Source organism: Octodon degus, unplaced genomic scaffold, assembly GCF_000260255.1.
Source record: "Octodon degus isolate 3935 unplaced genomic scaffold, OctDeg1.0 scaffold00389, whole genome shotgun sequence".
Taxonomy (NCBI): Eukaryota; Metazoa; Chordata; class Mammalia; order Rodentia; family Octodontidae; genus Octodon; species Octodon degus.
In genome coordinates, this window is record NW_004524965.1 from 482,224 (window position 1) to 490,127 (window position 7,904).

The following is a 7,904-nucleotide window of genomic DNA, read 5'->3' on the forward strand; positions in this document are numbered from 1 at the left end:
AAATGTCTGAAATAATAGCGTCTGAAGAAAAGAAACAACTGCACAAAGGTATAGAGGATATCAGATCAGAAACAATCTCCTAAGTGGAAAAAAAATGCCATCTTTTTTTTGTTTTGGCAGAGCCAGGGATTGAACTCAGGGCCTTGCACTTGCCATGGAAGCACTTATTCCACTGAGCCATCTCCCCGGATATCCAAAGTAAAAAAAAACAAAGAAATGATAACTATAATGAAAGAATTATTGAGTGCTACAAAGTAGACACTGATTTAAAAAAATAGAGGAAAATAGAAAAATGATGGGATCCCTGAATAAGCAATATAGGAAAGAAAAAGAATGCAGGAAGCAGATTCAAAGAGATACGCCACAAATTAAAATTTCAATCACAAGTTAGTGTTGTACCCTGTCAATATTGACCCCATTTTGTTGCCCTTCTAACCTCGCCGAGTTCCTGTTCTGTATGCGCTGACCCCTAGCAATTCCTCACCCTTGTGACTCAAGTCTTATATCTGTTCCCCAAACCTTATCTCAATGAACTATTCCTCCCAATTCCTCATCCCTGTGACTATTCCTCTCCACCCCTTCCCTGTTTTTGTGGTTTTCAAGCTTAAATACTGATCCTTGTCAATGCTTGGTGCGCACTTAGACACTTTGTGCCAGGTGTTGCCGCTGGGTACGAGCTAAAATAAAGCGCTTCTTTTAACTTTTGGCCTTGCCTCATTGTCATCTGATATTTGAGCTACAACATTTGGGGGCTTGTCCGGGATCCCTAAAGGCCTCTTCTTTTTGACACAGTAAGTAAATTTCAACCTAAATTTTGTTATGCCGGCTTAAACTCAGATGTAAATTACTTCCTTAAATTGGTTTTTGATTTGGCTTTACAGATTTTAAAGAACTAAGGCCGCCGCATCAACCTCTCCTTTCATTTTCTCTCTTTGCTTTCTTTTGAGTATGCAAATATATAAGATCTCAAATGTAAGATCACAGAAATATAAGATTTCAAATGTATAAGATCTCAAATGTATAAGGTAAGAGTGTATAAGACCTAAGGTTCTTGGTTGTTGTTGGAGATCTCAATTGCAGGGAGGCGAATGGACCTAGGTGTCCCTTTCGCCACAGAGCTCTGTTTTCAGTGAGGTGAACAGACCTACGTATCCCTTTTGCCAATTGGTTGCCTTTAGAGATTATGGACTTCAGTCATATGTAGAGGTTTCTGTGACCTGCGGGGTCTCTTTAGGTAAGGTTCTTTTACCCTTATCCCCTACCCCTACAGATTCTAACTGTAGGGGTCTAGCCGCATGTGCATGACCTCTTCTTTTATCTCTCTTTGAGATTTATGCCTCCCCTACCCCTACAGATCTGACTGTAGGGGCCTAGCAACATCAGCTTGACCCTCTTTCTCTCTAATTTCATGCACACTAATTCCTCTTGTATAAAAGATTTCCTTGATACCCCTACCCTTACCAAGTCCTCCTGCATAGGGGGCATACACTTTACTTTCATACGGGATTTATTTAGACCCATTGGACTAGTCTGCCTCTTGTGTAAAGCAAATTATTTCCACCTTTACCAAGTCCCCCAATAGATTTAATCTAATTAGGGGCATACACTTTCATACAGGATTTATTTGGGCCCAATTGGAACCATCTGGATAACTCTAGTTATGCTGTCTGTCTTTTGTCTGTCTGTCTGTACTAGCTAGTTTGTTTTTCTTTCTTTGGCTCTGTTTGGTCTATTTGTGTATGTCTATGTTTTGTCTGTTCTTTTAATGCAACCTTTTAAATTGACAGATTTCCAGACTCTCGAGCGGCCACCACGTCATAAGTGTGTTTCCCTGTCCATTGTTGTTTTTGTTTCATTTATGTTCATTGTTTTCATTGGATCAACCTGTTGTTTGATCTATCTGTGGTTGTCTGTCCCGACCATGGGACAAATACTTTTAAAGATTTCCTTGTCCGCTGTCATTTTCACTTTTATTGTCTATATTGAGTCCTGTCTCCTGTTTGGTCCCATGAACACGGGACCATCTTCCTCTCTTCCTTTCCTTCTCCTCCTCCTCCTTCTTCCCTCCTCCTTCTCGCACTACTTGTGGATTAAAATGGTCAATCTCATCGGGGACCTCTAGCCCACTAGGAGCCCATTCTGTTCAACAGGTCATTTCAGACAAGCCTGGACTCCCAAACCAGGTCATCCACACTCAGCCCCAGGCTACATCAGAACCTCCTAGTCCACGTCATACCTGGAGCCACCAGCATCCATCGCCGGATTCTCCCACCCTCCTCCTAGCCCCCCTGAAGGACTCGGAGCTGACATCCTCCACCGTCCATTGCTGACCCCCTGAAATGACTCAAGGTTTGCTGTTCTGGACACCATTCCCAGACAACTGGCCAATTCCACCTGGTTGCACTGGCAGTTCCAATTGATAAAAAGTGGCTATGACTCCCAACCATCACCCTCAGAACCTGCTTGTTCCACCTGCAAACCGGCACTAAATTCATTATACAATTGTTAAAATGTTGGTCAAAATACATTGATAATAAGGTTATGATATTTCTTTAAGGGAATATTTTATGATTATTTTAATTATTAAATGTACTGGTATTCCTTGTTCAATTTTAGACAATAGCACTAGAGGGTAAAGTTAATAAGATTCTTATTAGATTTTATATAAACTTCTGTAAAATAAAACTTTAGCCAGCTTAAACTTTAAATCCTACATGCCTATATAAAAACGGGACTCCTTTTGCCAGTTAAATGACATTAGGTCGGCAACCATTCTTAAAGACTTGGAGGACAGGTTTCACTGGGATAGACTAGTTCTGATCCCCCTCTACATGCTAGAGGAAATGTCAGACCTGATTTGTTTCAGTTTCCTTGCTTTGACTTTACTCCTAATTTTCCTACCTCTTTACACTTTCCTTTTTAGAGGCATGCAAAAATTAAGAATTTTGACTGTTCCAACTGAAGTAAAGCCCTTAAAAATAAATGTTTGCTAACACCAAAGATAAAAAAAGTCTAAACCTGAGACACAATGGAGATAACTGACTTCTGGGTGACACCAGTAGGAGCTATCTCCAAAAGCAGCACACTTGTGGAACCAAAACATTTAAATATAAATGAATAAATAAATAAATAAATTCAACCCTTTCTCCTAAGTTTAATTTAATGGGATAAAAAATAAGTTAAAACTTAAGACTTTTATTGTACAATGCTTAATTAACCTTGTTTGGGCTCTTAAGATATTCCTTGTAAAATCTGGATAAACAATGTTTACTCTGCCAGCTAGTAAACTCTAAAACAGCTGCCACTCTTGAAAACAAAAGACAGGGGTTTTTTGATCCGATCTTTGCTAAATCCCCACTGAAGTCTCTGGCTAAGACATCTCTGGTTGTATGAGCCATACCCAAATGTTCCTTGATAAAAACTGGCTTCTGACCACTAAAAGCTTACATCTGCTTTATGTGTTAACTAAAAATAAGATAATTGCCAGCTGTATTGTATTTTTACCAATTGAATAATAATAAGTTTCACCTATAAGTTTAAGATTAACATTATAAATATTGGCTTCTCTTAGTTGTTTCAAGGTCGTTTGTTTTAAATGGGTTGTCATGTTGTTGATGTTGGGGCAGCCAAAAGAGTCTATCATGGTTTAGCTGCAACAAAAACTACCTGCTCCCACTGGAGCCCAAACAGTCAGACCCCTAGCCAAACAACCAGACAGGAGGTTAATAAAAATATTTTCTAGTTTGTATTCTTAAAGGTCTAAGAACTAAGACCAAACCTTCAGTTATTAAATTTCAGCTATTTACCAGGAAAAAGATAAACACCCCTTTGATTTCTTAAAATGTTTAGGTAAAGTATACTTTTTGAGATGTTAATTCAGTGAGGGGACAGATTACTTTTACAGATAAGTTCATTACTTAGTCAGCTTCAAATATTAAAAAGCTACAAAAAATAGCTTTTGCTCCAGACAACTCACTTGATATTTTATAGAACACTAAAAAAACAATGTCCTATAATTGAAACTGGGAAAAAAAACAAGAAAAAAAAGCAAAAAGACCAAAAATGACTACCTTTGTTGTGGTCTCAAAACAGACCCTAAGTCTGATTCTCTGGGCTCCAAGAAGATATCAGTGACAATGAGTTTCACCTAATACTGCTGTCAGAAGCCAGGCCAGCATAAGAGGGACTGCCTTAAAAGGCCCACAAGCCATGCCCTGACTGCCAAGGCAACCACTAGAAGTGAGACTGCACTCTGAGGCAGAGGCCAGAGCTCAGACTCAGCTTCCCAGATGGTCCAGCAGGACTAAAGGGCCTTGGGCCTGCCTCCTCCCTCTGGCCAGATTGTCATCTCTACCTGTCATCTCCATAGAGGAGCCCTGAGTAATCGCAACTATAGGAAAAATCCCAGCTCATTGCTGGATATTAGCATAGGTCTCTTTGTCTTTCTCCAACCCTGACCTTCCAGTCATCATCATCTTGCTTTAGCTGTAACTGAGATATATTGTTCATATACAGATAAAATCCTGTCACCATAAAAAAGTTTTAGAGACATTGGCTACACAGTGTCAAATAGCTTTGGGCCTATAGATAGAGCCAGGCCTTGTCTTTAAAACATAAAATTCAGAGCCAGTGTTAAAAAGATAAATCCTTCTATAGTCCCCCTTGACTACAGTAGGGGCCATATCCAAAACTAAATGAGACATTGATTTAATCTGACTAAATGTTATGTATTTCATAATAAGTAAATTAAGTTAGCCTGGTTGATTTCTGATGTAACTCAGGTATTTCATGCTGTTAATAAACACAAGTGTAACTAGGCAGATATGCCAAACTGTATTTAAATTACTTAAAAGGATTGACAGTAAAAATAAGGTATTAATCTGGTTTTTCATATGTTCTCGAAATTTAGAGATAATTATAAGTATAGCTAAAAAGATTTATAACAAACTGTCAGACACCATGAATAAAAGGGTCTAAGAGCTAGTAAGTTATTATTGCTAGGTTTCAAAGAGGTTTATAAATGTACCTGTTAGCTCAAATGTTCATGCTTTGATTATGTATGTTCTAATAGTTGGGAAAATTTGTTCTGTCCTAAAATATACTAAAACCCAGGTAATCATGCAGGAAAAATCTGTTAACAAATATGCTAGATTATGATTCCTTTTGCTGGGATCCACCAGATTTTATCTATAAAAACATGTTATTAAAGCCTAATATAACAGTCCACCTGATAGAACCCAGGTGATCTGAGCCTTCTCTGGGATTCCTGCCTCATTAAGAGGAAAGCTGTATTCGTGTTCCTTGGGCAAGACAACCTACAGGAACCAAAATGTTGTACCTTATGCAGTGGACCCCAGATATCTGACACAAGCTGCAGAAGTTAAAAGGTTTTGCAGAAATAAATTTGTCTGAGTTGACGTGTTTCATAGTAAAAAGGATACAGAATGGAAATTACAGATAAAAAATAAAAGTGTTGATATTAGTAGCCTACAGGAAAAAGGTAAATGCCCACAGCTGCTAGGAAAAAAATATTTATGATAAAGTAAAAAAAAAAGTTTCAGATTGAGGTGGTCATGTGGCTTCCCTCTCAGTCTGAGGGAACCCATGTTAACTGCCAATATATTTTTTTAAAAAGCCTGTTAAACTTTTAATAAACGCTCATGTGAATTTGTCAGTGACCCCACTTACACACTGGACAGTACTCAATGTTGTCCCTAGGTCTCACAATTCATGTGCCCCCAGTGATATAAAATTGCCTACCCAAGATAAAAATTGCCTGGTGTCTATTGAGGACCTTTAGGTAAAACCTCTAAAACTATCTCTGACTGCCAGTCAACAACTGCGCTCCATTCCAGCATGAAGTAGCCAGAGCGATCATTGCCCATCCTCCCTCATGGCAGTCTGGGTTGCTTCTTCAGAAAAATAATGTTACAGAGAGCCAAGTTAGATAAAAATATTATAAGCAGTCAGATAGGGCTGAGCCCTCAAGGAGACAAAATTAAAAACCAAGGCTTAAACTTATTCCCAGTACAAAACAAAGCTAGTGAGTCAATGATTTTACTCACCCCCTTAAAACCAGTGGGGACATTAAAAAAAATACTGCTTGTACTAGAGTCCTAAAAACTCAACTACTCAGACTCTGTTACTAGTGTTCCTTGCTGTTAAAATAGATTGACAGTGATAACCCATGTTAAATTGGTTTAATAACCTGACCAAAGCACCTCCATTCTGTTCTGTATACGCTTAGTAAACCATGTCAATTGCTGTAAAGAACAGAACAAAACTAGTGAGTCAATGATTTGACTCACCCTCTTAAAACCAGTGGGGAAGACCAAGTCCTAGCCCAGGTCCAGTGAGTGTGTGGGAGAGCTTTTTACTACACTGTGCTGGCAGGACCAGTCCCAGCCCAGGCTTGGTGTGGGCCAGAACCGCTTCCACCTGCTTGGGACAACTCCCAACACTCCACAGCACCTCTCCCACCCAGTCGGCTAGTATGAATTTCTGCCGCTTTCCGGGAACCCCCAGACCCAGTCCTAGCCTAGGTCCTGTGAGTGTGTGGGAGAGCTTCCAGCTACCCTGCACCTGCGGGAACAGTCCTAGCCCAGGTGCAGCGTGGGCCAGACCCTCTCCCACACCCTCGGGACGCCCCCCACCACTCCACAGCACCTCCCCCAAACTGCCTGCAGAGTAGAAATTTCTGCCTCTTTCCAGGAATCCCCAGACCCAGTCCGAACCCAGGTCCAGTGAGTGTTGGGAGAGCTTCCTGCTGCCTTGCACCAGTAGGACCAGGCCCAGCCCAGGCGCACCTTGGACCAGAACCTCTCCCAACTCCTTGGGACACCCTCAATACTTCTCAGCACCTCCCCCACCCCGTTCAACGAATAGGAATTTCTGCTGCATTCCAGGAACCCCCAGACCCAGTCCTAGCCCAGACCCAGTGAGTGTGAGGGAGAGCTTCCTCTCCACCCTCCTCCACCTTGCCCCCTCCAGGCACAGCTCAGGCCTGGCATACATGCTGTGGTGTAAACCTGAAGCTGAAATACCTGCAGAGAGTGTAGAGGATACATCCAACCAGCTAGTCCAGGAACAGAACATCTTGCCAAAGGGGCACAACAGGTTCACCCTCAAGGGCTGCAGCAGGAAGGAGCTGAGCAGAGCAGCCAGACCCAAGCCAAGCACAGCTGGATAAGTCCAAACTTTGTAGAGCTGAACATGAACTTCAGCACGGGAGAAGGTTATAACTACAGCAAAGATCAACAACAAAGGTCTGAAGACAGTGTTACACAAAATGATGAGAAGGAAAAAAATGCAACCTCAGAACCCAAGCCCACCCGTAACAAGTGCAGAAGACACTAAAACAGAACAAATTGGAAATCTCACAGCTGAAAGCAATGAATCAATGGTTTCTAAAAAAAGAAACAGCTGTGGAAAGGTATAGAGGACCTCAGATTGTAAATAAAAAAGAAACCCCTGAATTAATAACATCTGCACTAAAGAATCAAATGCAGAAACATATGGAGGAAACCCAGTGCCAACCCAGAACAAGTGCGGAGGACACTACCTCAGCTCAATTGCATGAAGTAATAGCATCGATAGTAAATAAGCAACAGCAAAAAGATATAGAGGAAATCAGAGCGCAGTTCTTTTCTGAAATAAAAAAAGAACTCTCAGAACTCAGCATCTGAAGTAAAGAAGCAACTACAGAAACATAGGGAAGAAACTGAATCTGAAAAAAACACTGCAGTAAAAGAATTTATAACTGCTTCTAAAGAAGATATTGATAAAAAAAATAGAGAAGATTAGAAAAATGATGGATTCCTTGAAAGAGCAATACAGGAAAGAAATAGGTCACATGAATCAGAGTCAAAGAGATAGAGAGGAAATTAAAATCTCAATCACAAGCT

The 7,904-nt window shown here is 40.6% G+C and overlaps 1 long non-coding RNA gene across 2 annotated transcripts in view; it reads left to right on the top strand.

The window, feature by feature from the left end:
• The first annotated feature begins 683 nt into the window (after positions 1-683).
• Positions 684-7,904, top strand: part of LOC111814641 — a 162,482-nt gene continuing 155,261 nt past the window's right edge. For both annotated transcript variants that reach the window (XR_002819569.1, XR_002819568.1), the window contains exon 1: positions 684-791. This is a non-coding gene — a long non-coding RNA (uncharacterized LOC111814641). The remainder of the gene's footprint in view (positions 792-7,904) is intronic.